Genomic DNA, 26,187 nt, shown 5'->3' with positions numbered 1-26,187 from the left:
AGGAAGGACACCTGTATCTCTGTAGTGACTGGGTGTATTGATACACCATCCAAAGTGTAATTACTAACTTTACCATGCTCAAAGGGATATTCAATGTCTGCTTTTTTATTTATTTATTTTTGACCAATCTACCTATAGGTGTCCTTCTTTGCCAGGCATTGGAAAACCTCCTCATCTTTGTGGTTGAATCTGTATTTGAAATTCACTGCTCGACTGAGGGACCTTACAGATAATTGTATGTGTGGTGTACAGAGAGGAGGTAGTCATTCATGTTAAACACTATTATTGAGTCCACGCAACTTATTATGTGACTTGTTAAGCACATTTTTACTCCTGAACGTATTTAGGCTTGCCATGACAAAGGGGTTTGAATACTAACTGACTCAAGACATTTCAGCTTTTAATTTTTGATTAATTACTACAAATTTCAAAAAACATACTTCCACTTTGACATTATGGGGTATTTTGTGTAGACCAGTGACAATTCAAAAAAAATAATGTAATCCATTTAAATTCAGGCTGTAACACAACAACATGTGGAATAAGTGAATGGGTATGAATCCTTTCTGAAAGGCCCGTTAGGACCACTATGTTCTGTATTAAATAGAGACACTAAGAGCTGGTACAGGCTTGTGGGTCTCACCCGTCAATGATGAGATGTTCGTAGGGGGCTTTCTTATCACAGACGGGACAAACCCAGGTGGGTTTCTTCTCATTCATCTGGATGTACAGCGTAGCGTCAAAACACTGCAGGTGGGAACACGTCAGCGCCCGGCACGGGATCATCAGACGCATCTTACCCAGCTACACACATACACACCGGACACACACACACACACACACACACACACACACACACACACACACACACACACACCACACACAGACACACCAGACACACCAGACACACCAGACACACACACACACACCAGACACACACACACACCACAGACACACACACACACACAGACACACACACACCACAGACACACACACACGCACCAGACACACACACACAGTAGTTAAACGGTGATAGGGGTATTGAGACAAGTCGGGACACACACAGTAAAGCACAGTAATAGGGGTATAAAGACAGAGTGTGTGTGTTTACCGGACAGAGCAGCGACACACGCAGGCTGGTGGTGGCGATTTCACTGTCTGGATCTGCGGTTAGCTTCTCTTTGACTGCAGGGGACAGAGAACAGCATGAAGAAGAAGCAGCAATCATGACCACCTATACAAGACCTGCACAACCTTCTACAGTACATGACCACTTCACATGGAATATCGTACAGAGCGCCATGACAACACAGAACGAGACGCCTGGTTTCAACAGGCCAGAACTCAACATGTAGCGAGACACACGTGTGTCATGGACCCGTTCAGCCAGGTCCATAGATCCATACATTTAACCTAGCATGCTAACAGTGCTAACAGTGTAAACAGTGCGTCGTCCTGGCAACCCTTACTGAGTGCTCTGGAATGGTCTGGGTTCCGGATGCCTTTGGACCGTAGTCTCTGCAACAGTACTGTGGACGACTGCTGCTTGACCAGGTACACCGCCATAGAGTAGCTCTGAAAACACAGAAGGTGCTGTAGGGTTGTTAAAATCACTCTCTTTTTCATCCGGATCACTGAACTTTTATTCATGTGTTTTTGCCCCACTGTTCTTACCAAACCAAAACATTATTTATACAGAGCATTTCTTACAGGAGTAAAGTCTAAGTGCTTAAAACATCAAATAAATTGGCCTCCCGAGTGGCGCAGACGTCTAAAGGCATCTGTATCGCAGTGCTTGAGGCACCACTATAGACCCGGGTTCGATCCCGGCCGGTATGTCCTTGTCCCATCGCGCTCTAGCGACTCCTGTGGCGGGCCGGGTGCAGTGCACGCCGAAACGGTCGCCAGGTGTACGGTGTTTCCTCCGACACATCGGTGCGGCTAGCTTCGGGTTAAGCGAGCAATGTGTCAAGAAGCAGTGCGGCTAGGCGGGGTCATGTTTCGGAGGACGCGTGGCTCTCGACCTTTCGCCTCTCCCGAGTCCGTATGGGAGTTGCAACGATGGGACAAGACTGTAACTACCAATTGGATACCAGGAATTTGGATAGAAAAGGGGGCAATAATAAATAAATTAAAACATTTAAAACATTAAATTATAAAAAAATATATAAAAATACAACAAAAAATAATAATAAAAAAGGTCAGAAAGATTTCTTACCCTTCCAACCTCTGAGGTCCAAGACACCACGACGGTGTTGGGGACTGTGGTGGATAGTCTGACCACTGAGGTAATGTTGATGGGCCGGCTGGGGCGCTTCGGCTCCACACCGTTTTTCGTTGGAGGAAGATAACCCTGAGAGGGGGGGGAGAGAGGGATAGAGAAAGAGAGAGGGAGGGAGAGAGACAGGTGATGGAGGGAGAAAGATGGGGGGAGAGAGGGAGAGAGACAGGTGGAGGGAGGGAGAGAGAGGGGAGAGAGACAGGTGGAGGGAGGGAGAGAGGGTTAGTGAAATAGAGAGGGAGGGAGAGAGACAGGTGGAGGGAGAGAGAGAGAGAGGGAAAAGTCACACCACATGTCAATCAAATGTTTATAGTAATTGAAGGTATGGTTTGTGTGTAACCAGCAGTACTGTACAGTGTGTAACTAGCAGTACTGTACAGTGTGTAACTAGCAGTACTGTACAGTGTGTAATTAGCAGTAACTAACAGTACTGTACAGTGTGTAACTAGCAGTACTGTACAGTGTGTAACTAGCAGTACTGTACAGTGTGTAACTAGCAGTACTGTACAGTGTGTAGCTAGCAGTACTGTACAGTGTGTAACTAGCAGTACTGTATAGTGTGTAACCAGCAGTACTGTACAGTGTGTAACTAGCAGTACTGTACAGTGTGTAAATAGCAGTACTGTACAGTGTGTAAATAGCAGTACTGTACAGTGTGTAAATAGCAGTACTGTACAGTGTGTAACTAGCAGTGACTAACAGTACTGTACAGTGTGTAACTAGGAGTACTGTACAGTGTGTAACTAACAGTACAGTACAGTGTGTAACTAGCAGTACTGTACAGTGTGTAATTAGCAGTAACTAACAGTACTGTACAGTGTGTAATTAGCAGTGACTAACAGTACTGTACAGTGTGTAACTAGCAGTACTGTACAGTGTGTAACTAGCAGTACTGTACAGTGTGTAACTAGCAGTACTGTATAGTGTGTAACCAGCAGTACTGTACAGTGTGTAACTAGCAGTACTGTACAGTGTGTAACTAGCAGTACTGTACAGTGTGTAACTAGCAGTACTGTACAGTGTGTAACTAGCAGTGACTAACAGTACTGTACAGTGTGTAACTAGGAGTACTGTACAGTGTGTAACTAACAGTACAGTACAGTGTGTAACTAGCAGTACTGTACAGTGTGTAACTAACAGTACTGTACAGTGTGTAACTAGGAGTACTGCACAGTGTGTAACTAGCAGTACTGTACAGTGTGTAACTAGCAGTAACTAACAGTACTGCACAGTGTGTAACTAGCAGTACTGTACAGTGTATTAACTAACAGTACTGCACAGTGTGTAACTAACAGTACTGTACAGTGTGTAACTAGGAGTACTGTACAGTGTTTAACTAACAGTACAGTGTGTAACTAACAGTACTGTACAGTGTGTAACTAGGAGTACTGTACAGTGTGTAACTAACAGTACAGTGTGTAACTAACAGTACAGTGTGTAACTAACAGTACTGCACAGTGTGCAACTAACAGTACTGCACAGTGTGTAACTAACAGTACAGCACAGTGTGTAACTAACAGTACAGTGTGTAACTAACAGTACAGTGTGTAACTAACAGTACAGTGTGTAACTAACACTACTGCACAGTGTGTAACTAACACTACTGCACAGTGTGTAACTAACAGTACAGTGTGTAACTAACAGTACAGTACAGTGTGTAACTAACAGTACAGTGTGTAACTAGGAGTACTGTACAGTGTTTAACTAACAGTACAGTGTGTAACTAACAGTACTGCACAATGTGTAACTAGGAGTACTGTACAGTGTGTAACTAGCAGTACTGTATAGTGTGTAACCAGCAGTACTGTACAGTGTGTAACTAGCAGTACTGTACAGTGTGTAACTAGCAGTACTGTACAGTGTGTAACTAGCAGTACTGTACAGTGTGTAACTAGCAGTGACTAACAGTACTGTACAGTGTGTAACTAGGAGTACTGTACAGTGTGTAACTAACAGTACAGTACAGTGTGTAACTAGCAGTACTGTACAGTGTGTAACTAGGAGTACTGTACAGTGTGTAACTAGGAGTACTGCACAGTGTGTAACTAGCAGTACTGTACAGTGTGTAACTAGCAGTAACTAACAGTACTGCACAGTGTGTAACTAGCAGTACTGTACAGTGTATTAACTAACAGTACTGCACAGTGTGTAACTAACAGTACTGTACAGTGTGTAACTAGGAGTACTGTACAGTGTTTAACTAACAGTACAGTGTGTAACTAACAGTACTGTACAGTGTGTAACTAGGAGTACTGTACAGTGTGTAACTAACAGTACAGTGTGTAACTAACAGTACAGTGTGTAACTAACAGTACTGCACAGTGTGCAACTAACAGTACTGCACAGTGTGTAACTAACAGTACAGCACAGTGTGTAACTAACAGTACAGTGTGTAACTAACAGTACAGTGTGTAACTAACAGTACAGTGTGTAACTAACACTACTGCACAGTGTGTAACTAACACTACTGCACAGTGTGTAACTAACAGTACAGTGTGTAACTAACAGTACAGTACAGTGTGTAACTAACAGTACAGTGTGTAACTAGGAGTACTGTACAGTGTTTAACTAACAGTACAGTGTGTAACTAACAGTACTGCACAATGTGTAACTAGGAGTACTGTACAGTGTGTAACTAGCAGTACTGTATAGTGTGTAACCAGCAGTACTGTACAGTGTGTAACTAGCAGTACTGTACAGTGTGTAACTAGCAGTACTGTACAGTGTGTAACTAGCAGTACTGTACAGTGTGTAACTAGCAGTACTGTACAGTGTGTAACTAGCAGTGACTAACAGTACTGTACAGTGTGTAACTAACAGTACAGTACAGTGTGTAACTAGCAGTACTGCACAGTGTGTAACTAACAGTACTGCACAGTGTGTAACTAACAGCACAGTGTGTAACTAACAGTACAGTGTGTAACTAACAGTACAGTGTGTAACTAACAGTACAGTGTGTAACTAACAGTACTGCACAGTGTGCAACTAACAGTACTGCACAGTGTGTAACTAACAGTACAGCACAGTGTGTAACTAACAGTACAGTGTGTAACTAACAGTACAGTGTGTAACTAACAGTACTGCACAGTGTCTAACTAACAGTACAGTGTGTAACTAACAGTACAGTGTGTAACTAACAGTACAGTACAGTGTGTAACTAACAGTACAGTGTGTAACTAGGAGTACTGTACAGTGTTTAACTAACAGTACAGTGTGTAACTAACAGTACTGCACAATGTGTAACTAGGAGTACTGTACAGTGTGTAACTAACAGTACTGCACAGTGTGTAACTAACAGCACAGTGTGTAACTAACAGTACAGTGTGTAACTAACAGTACAGTGTGTAACTAACAGTACTGCACAATGTGTAACTAGGAGTACTGTACAGTGTGTAACTAACAGTACTGCACAGTGTGTAACTAACAGCACAGTGTGTAACTAACAGCACAGTGTGTAACTAACAGTACAGTGTGTAACTAACAGTACAGTGTAACTAACAGTACAGTGTGTAACTAACAGTACAGTGTGTAACTAACAGTACAGTGTGTAACTAACAGTACAGTGTAACTAACAGTACAGTGTGTGGAGTTGTGTTTCTTACCGGGAGGTTGCATGGCTTCCGTTCACCTTCACACACAGATTGGGCGGAAAGTGGTCTTCCTGAGGACAACTCGTCTCAGAGAGACAAAACCTGCGCGCACACACACACACACACACACACACACACACACACACACACACACACACACACACACACACACACACACACACACACACACACACACACACACACACACACACACACACACACACACACACACACACACACACACACACACACACGTCAACCATAATGGGCATATTGCAATGAAGAATGGCCACTAGATTGTGGTCAGGGTTATGTTTCCACCCCCTAACCCCTCCCTAAGACAGATGTCAGGGTTATGTTTCCACCCCCTAAGACAGACGTCAGGGTTATGTTTCCACCCCCTAAGACAGACGTCAGGGTTATGTTTCCACCCCCTAAGACAGACGTCAGGGTTATGTTTCCACCCACTAAGACAGATGTCAGGGTTATGTTTCCACCCCCTAAGACAGATGTCAGGGTTATGTTGTCAGGGTTATGTTTCCACCCCTAAGACAGATGTCAGGGTTATGTTTCCACCCCCTAAGACAGATGTCAGGGTTGTGTTTCCACCCCTAAGACAGACGTCAGGGTTATGTTTCCACCCCCTAAGACAGATGTCAGGGTTATGTTTCCACCCCTAAGACAGATGTCAGGGTTGTGTTTCCACCCCCTAAGACAGATGTCAGGGTTATGTTTCCACCCCCTAAAACAGATGTCAGGGTTATGTTTCCACCCCTAAGACAGATGTCAGGGTTGTGTTTCCACCCCTAAGACAGATGTCAGGGTTATGTTTCCACCCTAAAACAGATGTCAGGGTTATGTTTCCACCCCCTAAGACAGATGTCAGGGTTATGTTTCCACCCCCTAAGACAGATGTCAGGGTTATGTTTCCACCCCCTAAGACAGATGTCAGGGTTATGTTTCCACCCCCTAAGACAGATGTCAGGGTTATGTTTCCACCCCTAACCCCTCCCTAAGACAGATGTCAGGGTTATGTTTCCACCCCTAAGACAGATGTCAGGGTTATGTTTCCACCCCTAAGACAGATGTCAGGGTTATGTTTCCACCCACTAAGACAGATGTCAGGGTTATGTTTCCACCCCCTAAGACAGATGTCAGGGTTATGTTTCCACCCCCTAAGACAGATGTCAGGGTTATGTTTCCACCCACTAAGACAGATGTCAGGGTTATGTTTCCACCCCCTAAGACAGATGTCAGGGTTATGTTTCCACCCCCTAACCCCTCCCTAAGACAGATGTCAGGGTTATGTTTCCACCCCCTAAGACAGATGTCAGGGTTATGTTTCCACCCCCTAAGACAGATGTCAGGGTTATGTTTCCACCCCCTAAGACAGACGTCAGGGTTATGTTTCCACCCCTAAGACAGATGTCAGGGTTATGTTTCCACCCACTAAGACAGATGTCAGGGTTACCCCTAAGACAGATGTCAGGGTTATGTTTCCACCCCTAAGACAGATGTCAGGGTTATGTTTCCACCCCAAGACAGATGTCAGGGTTATGTTTCCACCCCCTAAGACAGACGTCAGGGTTATGTTTCCACCCCCTAAGACAGACGTCAGGGTTATGTTTCCACCCCCTAAGACAGATGTCAGGGTTATGTTTCCACCCCCTAAGACAGACGTCAGGGTTATGTTTCCACCCCCTAAGACAGATGTCAGGGTTATGTTTCCACCCCTAAGACAGGCTGGTTATGTTTCCACCCCAAGACAGATGTCAGGGTTATGTTTCCACCCCCTAAGACAGACGTCAGGGTTATGTTTCCACCCCTAAGACAGACGTCAGGGTTATGTTTCCACCCCTAAGACAGATGGTTATGTTTCCACCCCTAAGACAGATGTCAGTTATGTTTCCATTGTGTTCGTGGGGGCTGGTAGTTTATAAACATGGTTTTGTTGTGTTCGTGGTTGGGCTGGTAGTTTATAAACATGGTTTTGTTGTGTTCGTGGTTGGGCTGGTAGTTTATAAACATGGTTTTGTTGTGTTCGTGGTGGGGCTGGTAGTTTATAAACATGGTTTTGTTGTGTTCGTGGTGGGGCTGGTATAAACATGGTTTTGTTGTGTTCGTGGTTGGGCTGGTAGTTTATAAACATGGTTTTGTTGTGTTCGTGGTTGGGCTGGTAGTTTATAGTAACATGTTCTATGTTGTGTGGTTATAAACATGGTTTTGTTGTGTTCGTGGTTGGGCTGGTAGTTTATAAACATGGTTATGTTGTGTTCGTGGTTAGGCTGGTAGTTTATATGTTCTGACAGGACGACAAGGCCTGTTGTACTGAAAAACTATGTCTGAATTGGAAAGAAATGTGTTATGGAGGGTCATTTCCTATTGTTTGGAAGTCGATATCGTAACCATAGAAACAGATACAAAGTGCTTTGTTCTATAATGATATTTAAATTGCGCTTCACACAGTTGCTGTAATCCATATCACTTTCATTTACACCGTGGTAATTCATTAACACTTAGTCTTCAGTGGCCTTACTTTATTTTCACAGAAGATATATAAATCATTTGGCTTAGTAATTGTCTGTAATTAAACATGTTATCTAAATCATTGTATTTGACATAGGTTACATTTACAGTCTAATCATTATATTTCAGTTGTAGGCTGTTGTCATATTCTTTAATTCATGTTTTTCATATTTCCATTTTGCGGTTCGTGATAGGATGTTATGTCGTTTGGGTGGGAGTCTGTCTAGTATAAATGGTAACAGCCATTTCCTCTGTCTAGTATAAATCATGGTAACAGTCACTTCCTCTGTCTAGTATAAATCATGGTAACAGCCATTTCCTCTGTCTAGTATAAAGCATGGTAACAGTCACTTCCTCTGTCTAGTATAAATCATGGTAACAGCCATTTCCTCTGTCTAGTATAAATCATGGTAACAGTCACTTCCTCTGTCTAGTATAAATCATGGTAACAGTCACTTCCTCTGTCTAGTATAAAGCATGGTAACAGTCACTTCCTCTGTCTAGTATAAATCATGGTAACAGTCACTTCCTCTGTCTAGTATAAATCATGGTAACAGTCACTTCCTCTGTCTAGTATAAAGCATGGTAACAGCCATTTCCTCTGTCTAGTATAAAGCATGGTAACAGTCACTTCCTCTGTCTAGTATAAAGCATGGTAACAGTCACTTCCTCTGTCTAGTATAAATCATGGTAACAGTCACTTCCTCTGTCTAGTATAAATCATGGTAACAGTCACTTCCTCTGTCTAGTATAAATCATGGTACAGTCATTTCCTCTGTCTAGTATAAATCATGGTAACAGTCATTTCCTCTGTCTAGTATAAATCATGGTAACAGTCACTTCCTCTGTCTAGTATAAAGCATGGTAACAGTCACTTCCTCTGTCTAGTATAAATCATGGTAACAGTCACTTCCTCTGTCGAGTATAAAGCATGGTAACAGTCACTTCCTCTGTCTAGTATAAATTATGGTAACAGTCACTTCCTCTGTCTAGTATAAAGCATGGTAACAGTCACTTCCTCTGTCTAGTATAAAGCATGGTACCATTCACTTCCTCTGTCGAGTATAAAGCATGGTAACAGTCACTTCCTCTGTCTAGTATAAATCATGGTAACAGTCACTTCCTCTGTCTAGTATAAAGCATGGTAACAGCCATTTCCTCTGTCTAGTATAAATCATGGTAACAGTCACTTCCTCTGTCTAGTATAAAGCATGGTAACAGTCACTTCCTCTGTCTAGTATAAAGCATGGTAACAGTCACTTCCTCTGTCTAGTATAAATCATGGTAACAGTCACTTCCTCTGTCTAGTATAAATCATGGTAACAGTCATTTCCTCTGTCTAGTATAAATCATGGTAACAGTCACTTCCTCTGTCTAGTATAAATCATGGTACCAGTCATTTCCTCTGTCTAGTATAAATCATGGTAACAGTCATTTCCTCTGTCTAGTATAAATCATGGTAACAGTCACTTCCTCTGTCTAGTATAAAGCATGGTAACAGCCATTTCCTCTGTCTAGTATAAAGCATGGTAACAGTCACTTCCTCTGTCTAGTATAAATCATGGTAACAGTCACTTCCTCTGTCTAGTATAAATCATGGTAACAGCCATTTCCACTGTCTAGTATAAAGCATGGTAACAGCCATTTCCTCTGTCGAGTATAAAGCATGGTAACAGTCACTTCCTCTGTCTAGTATAAAGCATGGTAACAGTCACTTCCTCTGTCTAGTATAAAGCATGGTAACAGTCACTTCCTCTGTCTAGTATAAATCATGGTAACAGTCACTTCCTCTGTCTAGTATAAAGCATGGTAACAGTCACTTCCTCTGTCTAGTATAAATCATGGTAACAGCCATTTCCTCTGTCGAGTGTAAAGCATGGTAACAGTCACTTCCTCTGTCTAGTATAAATCATGGTAACAGTCACTTCCTCTGTCTAGTATAAAGCATGGTAACAGTCACTTCCTCTGTCTAGTATAAAGCATGGTAACAGCCATTTCCTCTGTCTAGTATAAATCATGGTAACAGTCACTTCCTCTGTCTAGTATAAATCATGGTAACAGTCACTTCCTCTGTCTAGTATAAAGCATGGTAACAGTCACTTCCTCTGTCTAGTATAAATCATGGTAACAGTCACTTCCTCTGTCTAGTATAAATCATGGTAACAGTCACTTCCTCTGTCTAGTATAAAGCATGGTAACAGTCACTTCCTCTGTCTAGTATAAATCATGGTAACAGTCACTTCCTCTGTCGAGTATAAAGCATGGTAACAGTCACTTCCTCTGTCTAGTATAAATCATGGTAACAGTCACTTCCTCTGTCTAGTATAAAGCATGGTAACAGTCACTTCCTCTGTCTAGTATAAAGCATGGTAACAGTCACTTCCTCTGTCTAGTATAAATCATGGTAACAGTCACTTCCTCTGTCTAGTATAAAGCATGGTAACAGTCACTTCCTCTGTCTAGTATAAATCATGTAACAGTCACTTCATCTGTCTAGTATAAATCATGGTAACAGTCACTTCCTCTGTCTAGTATAAAGCATGGTAACAGCCATTTCCTCTGTCTAGTATAAATCATGGTAACAGTCACTTCCTCTGTCTAGTATAAAGCATGGTAACAGTCACTTCCTCTGTCTAGTATAAATCATGGTAACAGTCACTTCCTCTGTCTAGTATAAATCATGGTAACAGTCACTTCCTCTGTCTAGTATAAAGCATGGTAACAGCCATTTCCTCTGTCTAGTATAAAGCATGGTAACAGTCACTTCCTCTGTCTAGTATAAATCATGGTAACAGTCACTTCCTCTGTCTAGTATAAATCATGGTAACAGTCACTTCCTCTGTCTAGTATAAAGCATGGTAACAGTCACTTCCTCTGTCTAGTATAATGCATGGTAACAGTCACTTCCTCTGTCTAGTATAATGCATGGTAACAGTCACTTCCTCTGTCTAGTATAAAGCATGGTAACAGTCACTTCCTCTGTCTAGTATAAATCATGGTAACAGTCACTTCCTCTGTCGAGTATAAATCATGGTAACAGTCACTTCCTCTGTCTAGTATAAATCATGGTAACAGTCATTTCCTCTGTCTAGTATAAAGCATGGTAACAGTCACTTCCTCTGTCTAGTATAAATCATGGTAACAGTCACTTCCTCTGTCTAGTATAAATCATGGTAACAGTCACTTCCTCTGTCTAGTATAAAGCATGGTAACAGTCACTTCCTCTGTCTAGTATAAATCATGGTAACAGTCACTTCCTCTGTCTAGTATAAAGCATGGTAACAGTCACTTCCTCTGTCTAGTATAAATCATGGTGACAGTCACTTCCTCTGTCTAGTATAAATCATGGTACCAGTCACTTCCTCTGTCTAGTATAAATCATGGTAACAGTCATTTCCTCTGTCTAGTATAAATCATGGTAACAGTCACTTCCTCTGTCTAGTATAAAGCATGGTAACAGTCACTTCCTCTGTCTAGTATAAAGCATGGTAACAGTCACTTCCTCTGTCTAGTATAAATCATGGTAACAGCCATTTCCTCTGTCTAGTATAAATCATGGTAACAGTCACTTCCTCTGTCTAGTATAAATCATGGTAGCAGTCACTTCCTCTGTCTAGTATAAATCATGGTAACAGTCACTTCCTCTGTCTAGTATCTAGCTGGCTTGACATGGTAACATCCACATCGTGGTTGTAGTATAGTGGGAGGATATATATTGATCAGGACACACATAGTGGTTGTAGTATAGTGGGAGGATATATATTGATCAGGACACACATAGTGGTTGTAGTATAGTGGGAGGATATATATTGATCAGGATATATATAGATCAGGACCTACATAGTGGTTGTAGTATAGTGGGAGGATATATATTGATCAGGACCTACATAGGGTTTGTAGTATAGTGGGAGGATATGTATTGATCAGGACCTACATAGTGGTTGTCGTATAGTGGGAGGATATGTATTGATCAGGACCTACATAGTGGTTGTAGTATAGTGGGAGGATATGTATTGATCAGGACCTACATAGTGGTTGTAGTATAGTGGGAGGATATATATTGATCAGGACCTACATAGGGTTTGTAGTATAGTGGGAGGATATGTATTGATCAGGACCTACATAGTGGTTGTAGTATAGTGGGAGGATATGTATTGATCAGGACCTACATAGTGGTTGTCGTATAGTGGGAGGATATGTATTGATCAGGACCTACATAGTGGTTGTAGTATAGTGGGAGGATATATATTGATCAGGATATATATTGATCAGGACCTACATAGTGGTTGTAGTATAGTGGGAGGATATATATTGATCAGGACCTACGTATGGGTTGTAGTATAGTGGGAGGATATGTATTGATCAGGACCTACATAGGGTTTGTAGAATAGTGGGAGGATATGTATTGATCAGGACCTACATAGTGGTTGTCGTATAGTGGGAGGATATGTATTGATCAGGACCTACGTAGGGGTTGTAGTATAGTGGGAGGATATGTATTGATCAGGACCTACATAGGGTTTGTAGTATAGTGGGAGGATATATATTGATCAGGACCTACATAGTGGTTGTAGTATAGTGGGAGGATGTATATTGATCAGGATATATATTGATCAGGACCTACGTAGGGGTTGTAGTATAGTGGGGGGATATATATTGATCAGGACCTACATAGTGGTTGTAGTATAGTGGGGGGATATATATTGATCAGGACCTACATAGTGGTTGTAGTATAGTGGGAGGATGTATATTGATCAGGACCTACGTAGGGGTTGTAGTATAGTGGGAGGATATGTATTGATCAGGACCTACATAGGGTTTGTAGTATAGTGGGAGGATATGTATTGATCAGGACCTACATAGTGGTTGTAGTATAGTGGTTGTAGTATATTGATCAGGATATATATTGATCAGGACCTACGTAGGGGTTGTAGTATAGTGGGGGATATATATTGATCAGGACCTACGTAGGGGTTGTAGTATAGTGGGAGGATATGTATTGATCAGGACCTACATAGGGTTTGTAGTATAGTGGGAGGATATATATTGATCAGGACCTACATAGTGGTTGTAGTATAGTGGGAGGATGTATATTGATCAGGATATATATTGATCAGGACCTACGTAGGGGTTGTAGTATAGTGGGAGGATATATATTGATCAGGACCTACATAGTGGTTGTAGTATAGTGGGGGATATATATTGATCAGGACCTACATAGTGGTTGTAGTATAGTGGGAGGATGTATATTGATCAGGACCTACGTAGGGGTTGTAGTATAGTGGGAGGATATATATTGATCAGGACCTACATAGTGGTTGTAGTATAGTGGGGGGATATATATTGATCAGGACCTACATAGTGGTTGTAGTATATTGATCAGGATATATATTGATCAGGACCTACGTAGGGGTTGTAGTATAGTGGGGGGATATATATTGATCAGGACCTACATAGTGGTTGTAGTATATTGATCAGGATATATATTGATCAGGACCTACGTAGGGGTTGTAGTATAGTGGGGGGATATATATTGATCAGGACCTACGTAGGGGTTGTAGTATAGTGGGAGGATATGTATTGATCAGGACCTACGTAGGGGTTGTAGTATAGTGGGAGGATATATATTGATCAGGACCTACATAGTGGTTGTAGTATAGTGGGGGATATATATTGATCAGGATATATATTGATCAGGACCTACATAGTGGTTGTAGTATAGTGGGGGCATATGTATTGATCATGGTCCTGTGTGGCTCAGTCGGTAGAGCATGGCGCTTGCAACGCCAAGCGTCGTGGGTTCCGATTCCCGCTGGGGCCAACCATATGCCACCCATATGTAAAAGTAGTGGCCCCAGCCAACTTGTAAGTCGCTTTGGACAAAAGCGTCTGCTAAATGGGATATATTGATATATTGATCAGGATATATATTGATCAAGACCTATTTATTTTTATATTTTTTATTTTCCCTTTATTTAACGTGGCAAGTCAGTAAAGAACAAATTCTTAACTGACCTACATAGTGGTTGTAGTATAGTGGGAGGATATATATTGATCAGGACCTACATAGTGGTTGTAGTATAGTGGGAGGATATAGAGTGCCTTGCGAAAGTATTCGGCCCCTTTGAACTTTGCGACCTTTTGCCACATTTCAGGCTTCAAACATAAAGATATAAAACTGTATTTTTTGTGAAGAATCAACAACAAGTGGGACACAATCATGAAGTGGAACGACATTTATTGGATATTTCAAACTTTTTAACAATTCAAAAACTGAAAAATTGGGCGTGCAAAATTATTCAGCCCCCTTAAGTTAATACTTTGTAGCGCCACCTTTTGCTGTGATTACAGCTGTAAGTCGCTTGGGGTATGTCTCTATCAGTTTTGCACATCGAGAGACTGACATTTTTTCCCATTCCTCCTTGCAAAACAGCTCGAGCTCAGTGAGGTTGGATGGAGAGCATTTGTGAACAGCAGTTTTCAGTTCTTTCCACAGATTCTCGATTGGATTCAGGTCTGGACTTTGACTTGGCCATTCTAACACCTGGATATGTTCATTTTTGAACCATTCCATTGTAGATTTTGCTTTATGTTTTGGATCATTGTCTTGTTGGAAGACAAATCTCCGTCCCAGTCTCAGGTCTTTTGCAGACTCCATCAGGTTTTCTTCCAGAATGGTCCTGTATTTGGCTCCATCCATCTTCCCATCAATGTTAACCATATTCCCTGTCACTGCTGAAGAAAAGCAGGCCCAAACCATGATGCTGCCACCACCATGTTTGACAGTGGGTATGGTGTGTTCATGGTGATGAGCTTCGTTGCTTTTACGCCAAACATAACGTTTTGCATTGTTGCCAAAATGTTCAATTTTGGTTTCATCTGACCAGAGCACCTTCTTCCACATGTTTGGTGTGTCTCCCAGGTGGCTTGTGGCAAACTTTAAACGACACTTTTTATGGATATCTTTAAGAAATGTCTTTCTTCTTGCCACTCTTCCATAAAGGCCAGATTTGTGCAATATACGACTGATTGTTGTCCTATGGACAGAGTCTCCCACCTCAGCTGTAGATCTCTGCAGTTCATCCAGAGTGATCATGGGCCTCTTGGCTGCATCTCCTGTCTTCTCCTTGTATGAGCTGAAAGTTTAGAGGGACGGCCAGGTCTTGGTAGATTTGCAGTGGTCTGATACTCCTTCCATTTCAATATTATCGCTTGCACAGTGCTCCTTGGGATGTTTAAAGCTTGGGAAATCTTTTTTGTATCCAAATCTGGCTTTAAACTTCTTCACAACAGTATCTCGGACCTACCTGGTGTGTTCCTTGTTCTTCATGATGCTCTCTGCGCTTTTAACGGACCTCTGAGACTATCTCAGTGCCGGTGCATTTATACGGAGACTTGATTACACACAGGTGGATTGTATTTATCATCATTAGTCATTTAGGTCAACATTGGATCATTCAGAGATCCTCACTGAACTTCTGGAGAGAGTTTGCTGCACTGAAGGTAAAGGGGCTGAATAATTTTGAACGCCCAATTTTTCAGTTTTTGATTTGTTAAAAAAGTTTTAAATATCCAATAAATGTTGTTCCACTTCATGATTGTGTCCCACTTGTTGTTGATTCTTCACAGTTTTATATCTTTATGTTTGAAGCCTGAAATGTGGCAAAAGGTTGCAAAGTTCAAGGGGGCCGAATACTTTCGCAAGGCACTGTATATTGATCAGGACCTACATAGTGGTTGTAGTATAGTGGGAGGATATATATTGATCAGGACCTACATAGTGGTTGTAGTATAGTGGAAGGATATATATAGATCAGGATATATATAGATCAGGACCTACATAGTGGTTGTAGTATAGTGGGAGGATATATATTGATCAGGACCTACATAGTGGTTGTAGTATAGTGGGAGTATATATATTGATCAGGACCTACATAGTGGTTGTAGTATAGTGGGAGGATATATATTGATCAGGACCTACATAGTGGTTGTAGTATAGTGGGAGTATATATATTGATCAGGACCTACATAGTGGTTGTAGTATAGTGGGAGGATATATATTGATCAGGACCTACATAGTGGTTGTAGTATAGTGGGAGTATATATATTGATCAGGACCTACATAGTGGTTAATAGAATCCTACTACAAGTAGAACAATGAGTTCTATCAACTGACCGTAATTGAACTTGTACTGTGAAGTCACATTTGGTCCCCGAGATGTCCCTGAAAAACACAGATGGACATTAAAGGGTTGGTAGGGTACATGGTAGGGTAGAGGGTAGGTAGGGTAGAGGGTAGGTAGGGTACATTGGTAGTATAGAGTACGTTGGTAGGGTAGAGGGTAGGTAGGGTACATGGTAGGGTAGAGGGTAGGTAGGGTAGAGGGTAGGTAGGGTACATTGGTAGTATAGAGTACGTTGGTAGGGTAGAGGGTTGGTAGGGGACATGGTAGGGTAGAGGGTTGGTAGGGTACATGGTAATATAGAGTACGTTGGTAGGGTAGAGGGTAGGTAGGGTCCGTTGGTAGGGTAGAGGGTAGGTAGGGTCCGTTGGTAGGGTAGAGGGTTGGTAGGGTACATGGTAGGGTAGAGGGTTGGTAGGGTACATGGTAGGGTAGAGGGTAGGTAGGGTACATGGTAGTATAGAGTATGTTGGTAGGGTAGAGGGTAGGTAGGGTACATGGTAGTATAGAGTACGTTGGTAGGGTAGAGGGTTGGTAGGGTACATGGTAGGGTAGAGGGTTGGTAGGGTACATGGTAGGGTAGAGGGTTGGTAGGGTACATGATAGTATAGAGTACATGGTAGTAAAGTGTATATGGTTGGGTAGAGGGTAGGTAGGGTACATGGTAGTATAGAGTACGTTGGTAGGGTAGAGGGTTGGTAGGGTACATGGTAGTAAAGTGTATATGGTAGGGTAGAGGGTTGGTAGGGTACATTGGTAATATAGAGTACGTTGGTAGGGTAGAGGGTTGGTAGGGTACATGGTAGGGTAGAGGGTTGGTAGGGTACATGGTAGTATAGGGTATATGGTAGTAAAGTGTATATGGTTGGGTAGAGGGTAGGTAGGGTCCGTTGGTAGGGTAGAGGGGTAGGTAGGGTATGTTGGTAGGGTACGTGGTAGTATAAGGTACATGGTAGGGTAGAGGGTAGGTAGGGTACATTGGTAGGGTAGGTGGTAGTATAAGGTACATGGTAGGGTAGAGGGTAGGTAGAGTAGAGGGTTGGTAGGGTACGTGGCAGTATAAGGTACATGGTAGGGTAGAGGGTAGGTAGGGTCCGTTGGTAGGGTAGGTGATAGGGTACATGGTGGTATAGGGTCCATGGTAGGTAGGGTACGTTGGTAGGGTACATGGTAGTATAGGATACATGGTAGTACAGGATACATGGCAGGGTAGCGGGTAGGCAGGGTACGTTGGTAGGGTACATGGTAGGCAGGGTATGTTGGTAGGGTACATGGTAGTATAGAGTACATGGTAGGGTAGAGGGTAGGTAGGGTAGAGGGTAGGTAGGGTAGAGGGTCGGTAGGGTAGGGGTCGGTAGGGTACGTTGGTAGGGTAGAGGGTAGGTAGGGTACGTTGGTAGGGTACGTTGGTAGTATAGGGTACATGGTAGGGTAGACGGTAGGTAGGGTATGTTGGTAGGGTACGTTGGTAGTATAGGGTACATGGTAGGGTAGACAGGTAGGCTACGTTGGTAGGGTAGAGGATAGGTAGGGTACGTAGGTAGGGTACGTTGGTAGGGTACATGGTAGTATAGGGTACATGGTAGAGGGTAGGCAGGGTACATTGGTAGGGTACATGGTAGTATAGGGTACACGGTAGGGTAGAGGGTAGGCGGGGTACGTTGGTAGTATAGGGTACATGGTAGGGTAGAGGGTAGGTAGGGTACATTGGTATGGTACATGGTAGTATAGGGTACACGGTAGTATAGGGTACACGGTAGGGTAGAGGGTAGGTAGGGTACCTTGATAGGGTACATGGTAGTATAGGATACATGGCAGGGTAGAGGATAGGCAGGGTACGTTGGTAGGGTACATGGTAGTATAGGGTACATGGTAGTATAGGGTACACGGTAGGGTAGAGGGTAGGTAGGGTACATGGTAGTATAGGGTACATGGCAGGGTAGAGGGTAGGCAGGGTATGTTGGTAGGGTACATGGTAGAGCAGAGGGTTTGAGTGTCTCTTACATTGAGCTGCTAATCTGTTGGACTTGCTGCGGCGTTAGTGCGAACGCAAAACACGTTTCCTGAAACCGCTGGCTGTTGTCCGATGCTGCAGAAAGAAAGAGCGAGAGAGAGAACGAGAGTGAGCGAGAGAGCGAGACAGAGAGAGCGAGCGAGCGATAGAGAGAGAGAGAGAAAGAGCGAGAGAGAGAGTGAGACGGAGACAGAGAGCGAGAGAGCGAGAGAGGAGGTACTGGTTAGTGATAAGTGAGGGGAACTGTAGAGGACAGTGAACAATTAGAAGAACAATCTGGCCATTATGGCCATGTCCTTTTATAATCTCCACCCGGCACAGCCAGAAGAGGACTGGCCACCCCTCAGAGCCTGGTTCTTCTCTAGGTTTATAATCTCCACCAGGCACAGCCAGAAGAGGACTGGCCTCCCCTCAGAGCTTGGTTCCTCTCTAGGTTTATAATCTCCACCCGGCACAGCCAGAAGAGGACTGGCCACCCCTCAGAGCCTGGTTCTTCTCTAGGTTTATAATCTCCACCCGGCACAGCCAGAAGAGGACTGGCCACCCCTCAGAGCCTGGTTCCTCTCTAGGTTTATAATCTACACCTGGCACAGCCAGAAGAGGACTGGCCTCCCCCTCAGAGCTTGGTTCCTCTCTAGGTTTATAATCTCCACCCAGCACAGCCAGAAGAGGACTGGCCACCCCTCAGAGCCTGGTTCCTCTCTAGGTTTATAATCTCCACCCAGCACAGCCAGAAGAGGACTGGCCTCCCCTCAGAGCTTGGTTCCTCTCTAGGTTTATAATCTCCACCCAGCACAGCCAGAAGAGGACTGGCCACCCCTCAGAGCCTGGTTCTTCTCTAGGTTTCTAATCTCCACCCGGCACTGCCAGAAGAGGACTGGCCACCCCTCAGAGCCTGGTTCTTCTCTTGGTTTATAATCTCCACCCGGCACAGCCAGAAGAGGACTGGCCAACCCTCAGAGCCTGGTTCTTCTCTAGGTTTATAATCTCCACCAGGCACAGCCAGAAGAGGACTGGCCACCCCTCAGAGCCTGGTTCCTCTCTAGGTTTATAATCTCCACCCAGCACAGCCAGAAGAGGACTGGCCACCCCTCAGAGCCTGGTTCCTCTCTAGGTTTATAATCTCCACCCAGCACAGCCAGAAGAGGACTGGCCACCCCTCAGAGCCTGGTTCTTCTCTAGGTTTCTTCCTAGATTCCTGTCTTTCTAGGGAGTTTTTCCTAGCCACTGTGCTTCTACATCTGCATGGCTTGCTGTTTGAGGTTTTAGGCTGGGTTTCTGTACAAGCACTTTGTGACATCAGTTGATGTAAAAAGGACTTTTTAAATACATTTGATTGATTGACTGATTGATTGAACAGAGGCTTAGTCCCTTTTCAGTGAGAGGTCTGTTCACTCAACCGATCAGACAATACAGGGTCCTCTACCCACAACAGGGATGGTTGTTCTTCACACCAGTTATCCTCCAGACAGACTTCTCAAAACAAAACTGGCTACCAGGAACGCTCTGAGAAAAGGAGGGGTGTGCTATCTTGTCATCGATGACAGTAGAAATGGGGACCTCAGCAATACAGAACATGTAATATAGTCAATTGGTAGGGTGACAGTACAGTTTGAACCTCGCACGGGCAGAGATCCTAAGAAAAACACAGATCAAAAGACCGTTTTGTCTCGTCGTCATTCACCTCCTCAACAAACTGGGTCCTTGTACAGCCTTGGGCTTGGTGGAGTGGTGTAGTGCAACAGAGGGGCGCCGAAGTGCTGCCTGGGGGGGCTTACGGAGTGGGAGAAACAGCCCTGTATGAAGACAGACTGTGGGGGTAGTACGGTCCCAGCCTGTAGTTCAGCTGTAAACCGTCCAGTCTTTGTGCTGACAGAGTTGTGAGACCGATGATGTCACTGTAGATGACCAAACAAAGGACTTGTCATGTGTGTGTGTCTGGTGTGTGTGTGTCTGGTGTTTGTGTGTGTGAGACTGGTGAGTGTGTGTGTGTCTCTGGTGAGCGGGTGTGTGTGTGTGTCTGGTGAGCGTGTGTGTGTGTGTGTCTGGTGAGCGTGTGTTTGTGTGTGTCTGGTGAGTGTGCGTGTGTCTGGTGAGCGTGCGTGTGTGTGTGTGTCTGGTGAGCGTGTGTGTCTGGGTGTGTGTGTGTGTGTGTGTGTCTGGTGAGCGTGCGTGTGTGTGTGTGTCTGGTGTGTGTGTCTGGTGAGCGTGTGTGTGTCTGGTGAGCGTACGTGTGTCTGGTGAGCGTACGTGTGTCTGGTGAGCGTACGTGTATCTGGTGAGCGTACGTGTATCTGGTGAGCGTGCGTGTGTCTGGTGTGTGTGTCTGGTGAGCGTGTGTGTGTGTATGTCTGGTGAGTGTGCGTGTGTGCGTGTGTGTGTCTGGTGAGCGTGTGTGTGTGTGTGTCTGGTGAGCGTGTGTGTGTGTGTCTGGTGAGCGTGTGTGTGTGTGTGTGTGTGTGTGTCTGGTGAGTGTGTGTGTGTGTGTGTGTGTCTGGTGAGTGTGCGTGTGTGTGTGTGTCTGGTGAGTGTGCGTGTGTGTCTGGTGAGTGTGCGTGTGTGTTTGGTGAGTGTGTGTGCGTGTGTGTCCGGTGAGCGTGTGTGTGTGTGTGTCTGGTGAGCGTGTGTGTGTGTGTGTCTCTGGTGAGTGTGCGTGCGTGTGTGTGTCTGGTGAGTGTGCGTGCGTGTGTGTCTGGTGAGCGTGTGTATGTCTGTGTATGTCTGGTGAGCATGTGTGTGTCTGGTGAGCGTGTGTGTGTGTGTGTCTGGTGAGCGTGTGTGTTGTAGCGTGCGTGTCTGTGTGTCTGGTGAGCGTGTGTGTGTGTGTCTGGTAAGAGTGTGTGTGTGTGTGCGTGTTAAGCGTGTGTGTGTGTGTGTGTGTGTGTCTGGTGAGCGTGTGTGTGTCTGGTGTGCGTGTGTGTGTGTCTGGTGAGCGTGTGTGTGTGTGTGTGTCTGGTGAGCGTGTGTGTGTGTGTGTGTGTGTCTGGTGAGCGTGTGTGTGTGTGTGTGTCTGGTGAGCGTGTGTGTGTGTGTGTGTCTGGTGAGCGTGTGTGTGTGTGTGTGTGTGTGTCTGGTGAGCGCGTGTGTGTGTAACCTACAGAACATTTTGGCCAGAGAGCTTCAGCTGCTCATCTCCTCACATCACAGGAGCTGAAAGCTGCTCATCTCCTCACATCACAGGAGCTGAAAGCTGCTCATCTCCTCACATCACAGGAGCTGAAAGCTGCTCATCTCCTCACATCACAGGAGCTGAAAGCTGCTCATCTCCTCACATCACAGGAGCTGAAAGCTGCTCATCTCCTCACATCACAGGAGCTGAAAGCTGCTCATCTCCTCACATCACAGGAGCTGAAAGCTGCTCATCTCCTCACATCACAGGAGCTGAAAGCTGCTCATCCAAATCAGAAACATGTGGTTGGTGGGAGCAGCATTCACCTGACGATAAGACCTTTTATGTTGAAGGAGGTTGAAATGGATTCCCTGTCAAAGGGAGGCTACCTGTCCATTAACGTCCCCTGATGAGTTCCAGTGTGATAGAACATGTTCACAGAGTTACCTGACTGACTGGACTGGAAGCAACCATATCAAAGACTTCACTGAGTTACATTCATATAAAGAAAATCAGTCAATTGAAATACATTCATTCAGGCTATAATCCATGGATTTGACATGACTGGCAATATCAGATGTGCATCTGTTGGTCACAGATACCTTTAAAAAATGAAATAATAATGGAAGTAGTTTCGTGGATCTGAACCAGTCAGTATCTGGTGTGACCACCATTTGTCTCAGGCATCGTGACACATCTCCTTCGCAGTTGATCAGGCTGTTGATTGTGGCCTGTGGAATGTTGTCCCACTCCTCTTCAATGGCTGTGCGAAGTAGCTGGATATTGTACACGCTGTCGTACACGTTGATCCAGAGCATCCCAAACATGCTCAATGGGTGACGTCTGGTGAATATGCAGGCCATGGAAGAACTGGGACATTTTCAGCTTCCAGGAATTGTGTACAGATCCTTGCGACATGGGGCTGCGCATTACCATGCTGAAACGTGAGGTGATGGAGGCGAATGAATGGCACGACAATGGGCCTCAGGATCTCATCTCGCCATCTCTGTGCATTAAAACGGCTATTGAAAAATGCAATTGTGTTCGTTGTCCGTAGCTCATGCCTGCCTCATACCATAACCCCACCATGGGGCACTCTGTTAGCAAGGTTGACATCAGCAAACTGCTCACCCCCACGATGCCATTCACGTGGTCTTTTATTTCAGCTCATGAAACGTGACCAACACATTTATATTTTTGTTCAGTGTAGTTACCTGATTGGCTGGACAGGATAAAGCAGATCGTACAGGGCCAATCACACGGAGAGGCATCAGGCTGCAACTATACTGACAACAGCTTAACTGGCTTCCTTTTGACCCCCCCCCCACACACACACACACACACACACACACACGGTAAATGATCACAGAGTAATATGAGGGAACTCTTGACGGTGGTAATTACTTTCCGTTTAGGATGATGGGGCGGGGAGGGGAGAGGACCAACCAAGAAGACCCCCACTAGATGATTCCCAAGGCCCAACCACCAGGTTCCCCAACTCATCTGCATTAACAGAGAACAATCTGTTTTTCACCACCTGTCTGTTAAAATGGGTCTGTGGTTCTCTTTCCACCACCTGGGGTGCAATTAGAGATGAGAAGGGGTGTGAGGTGGATGTACCACAGCCCCCAGTCTGCTACAATACTAGATGGTAGAAAGAATACAAACATCCATGTGATCCTCGAGTGCAGCAGTTGGTTCCTAACAATGGTCTTCTTCCTCCCGGGCGCCCAGGCTATAAATAGACTGTTATTCTCTCTTCCCGCTCGCTCTCTCTCTCTCCCCCCCCTCCCCTCGCTCAATCTTCAGCATCTGATTTGTTCCAGCCATTGGCTGCAGAGTGAGGGGTGTGTTTCTACGTTACTGGTGGAAAGGCAAAGGGCTAACACACACACACACACCTCCATCTATCAGATCTATACTGGCCGGCTGCTTCTGACAGCAAAAGCATGGCAAACACTGTTCCTAGATCAGTTCTTATGGTAAAAGGAGTGTGGGCTCACATCTGTACCTTTTCTTTCTGGGGTGAATGTGTTCTGGAGTCAGTTCTGGTTTAGAGGAGGAGATGACAGGGAACTATATGCTAGGGAGAATCTGTTCTGGAGTCAGTACTGGCTAAGAGGAGGAGATGACAGGGAACTATATGCTAGGGAGAATCTGTTCTGGAGTCAGTACTGGCTAAGAGGAGGAGATGACAGGGAACTATATGCTAGGGAGAATCTGTTCTGGAGTCAGTACTGGCTAAGAGGAGGAGATGAGAGGGAACTATATGCTAGGGAGAATCTGTTCTGGAGTCAGTTCTGGCTAAGAGGAGGAGATGACAGGGAACTATATGCTAGGGAGAATCTGTTCTGGAGTCAGTACTGGCTAAGAGGAGGAGATGAGAGGGAACTATATGCTAGGGAGAATCTGTTCTGGAGTCAGTACTGGCTAAGAGGAGGAGATGACAGGGAACTATATGCTAGGGAGAATCTGTTCTGGAGTCAGTACTGGCTAAGAGGAGGAGATGACAGGGAACTATATGCTAGGGAGAATCTGTTCTGGAGTCAGTACTGGCTAAGAGGAGGAGATGACAGGGAACTATATGCTAGGGAGAATCTGTTCTGGAGTCAGTACTGGCTAAGAGGAGGAGATGAGAGGGAACTATATGCTAGGGAGAATCTGTTCTGGAGTCAGTACTGGCTAAGAGGAGATGAGGGGAACTATATGCTAGGAGAATCTGTTCTGGAGTCAGTACTGGCTAAGAGGAGGAGATGAGAGGGAACTATATGCTAGGGAGAATCTGTTCTGGAGTCAGTACTGGCTAAGAGGAGGAGATGACAGGGAACTATATGCTAGGGAGAATCTGTTCTGGAGTCAGTACTGGCTAAGAGGAGGAGATGACAGGGAACTATATGCTAGGGAGAATCTGTTCTGGAGTCAGTTCTGGCTAAGAGGAGGAGATGACAGGGAACTATATGCTAGGGAGAATCTGTTCTGGAGTCAGTACTGGCTAAGAGGAGGAGATGACAGGGAACTATATGCTAGGGAGAATGAGAGCTCTAGTTCTTCAGTGGAGCAAAGACCAGCTGGAGTCTTTGTTTTTATTAACTAGTCTGTTCTTGAGTGGCATCATCCCATTGTTTTATACATTACAATACACACACGTCTGTTCTGGACCGCTCACACAGACACACGAGATCTGGTACTAATCACTCACAGAAAGGAGCCAAAACGGTTTAGCTCCTCTCACTGTCACCCACGGTAACAGACTGCTCCGTTCAGCCCCACCACGGTAACAGACCGCTCCGTTCAGCCCCACCACGGTAACAGACCGCTCCGTTCAGCTCCACCACGGTAACAGACCGCTCCGTTCAGCTCCACCACGGTAACAGACCGCTCCGTTCAGCCCCACCACGGTAACAGACCGCTCCGTTCAGCTCCACCACGGTAACAGACCGCTCCGTTCAGCTCCACCACGGTAACAGACCGCTCCGTTCAGCTCCACCACGGTAACAGACCGCTCCGTTCAGCTCCACCACGGTAACAGACCGCTCCGTTCAGCTCCACCACGGTAACAGACCGCTCCGTTCAGCTCCACCACGGTAACAGACCGCTCCGTTCAGCTCCACCACGGTAACAGACCGCTCCGTTCAGCTCCACCACGGTAACAGACCGCTCCGTTCAGCCCCACCACGGTAACAGACCGCTCCGTTCAGCTCCACCACGGTAACAGACCGCTCCGTTCAGCTCCACCACGGTAACAGACCGCTCCGTTCAGCTCCACCACGGTAACAGACCGCTCCGTTCAGCCCCACCACGGTAACAGACCTCTCCATTCAGCCCCACCACGGTAACAGACCGCTCCGTTCAGCTCCACCACGGTAACAGACCGCTCCGTTCAGCTCCACCACGGTAACAGACCGCTCCGTTCAGCTCCACCACGGTAACAGACCGCTCCGTTCAGCCCCACCACGGTAACAGACCGCTCCGTTCAGCTCCACCACGGTAACAGACCGCTCCGTTCAGCCCCACCACGGTAACAGACCGCTCCGTTCAGCTCCACCACGGTAACAGGTAACCATGGATGCCATACCAACCCCCCTCAACAACTGAACCTTCCAGACTAATCGACTCCCCTTTCCCCAACAGCCATAATGAGCCTTTATTGTCCCTATACTGAGAGACCTGTGCAGCCATCCTCTCTACTCTACACAGTAGCAATTAACACATTCCAGAGCTCTAGCTGCAGCCACACACACACACACACACACACACACACACACACGCTTCCTGGTATTAGTTCAGAGTGGTGGCTGTTCCCAGCCTGGAAGCCGTCACTGCTATGTGAGGTGATGTATGGAGAACACATTGAAGAGGAGGTGGCTTGGAGAGAGATGCTGTGTGTGTGTGTGTGAATGATGTACGGATTCGGTGAGGGGGGGGTTGTGTGTAGTGAGGGGGATTTGTGTGTAGTGAGGGGGGATTTGTGTGTAGTGAGGGGG

The 26,187-nt window shown here is 45.1% G+C and overlaps 1 pseudogene; it reads right to left on the bottom strand.

The window, feature by feature from the left end:
• The window catches only part of LOC135533436 (E3 SUMO-protein ligase PIAS1-like), a 47,282-nt pseudogene that overhangs the window by 8,841 nt on the left and 12,254 nt on the right, over positions 1–26,187 (bottom strand).

Source organism: Oncorhynchus masou, unplaced genomic scaffold (assembly GCF_036934945.1).
Source record: "Oncorhynchus masou masou isolate Uvic2021 unplaced genomic scaffold, UVic_Omas_1.1 unplaced_scaffold_2384, whole genome shotgun sequence".
NCBI classification, from domain to species: Eukaryota; Metazoa; Chordata; class Actinopteri; order Salmoniformes; family Salmonidae; genus Oncorhynchus; species Oncorhynchus masou.
The sequence above is the reverse complement of the archived record's forward strand: the minus strand, read 5'-3'. Positions and strand labels throughout refer to the sequence as shown.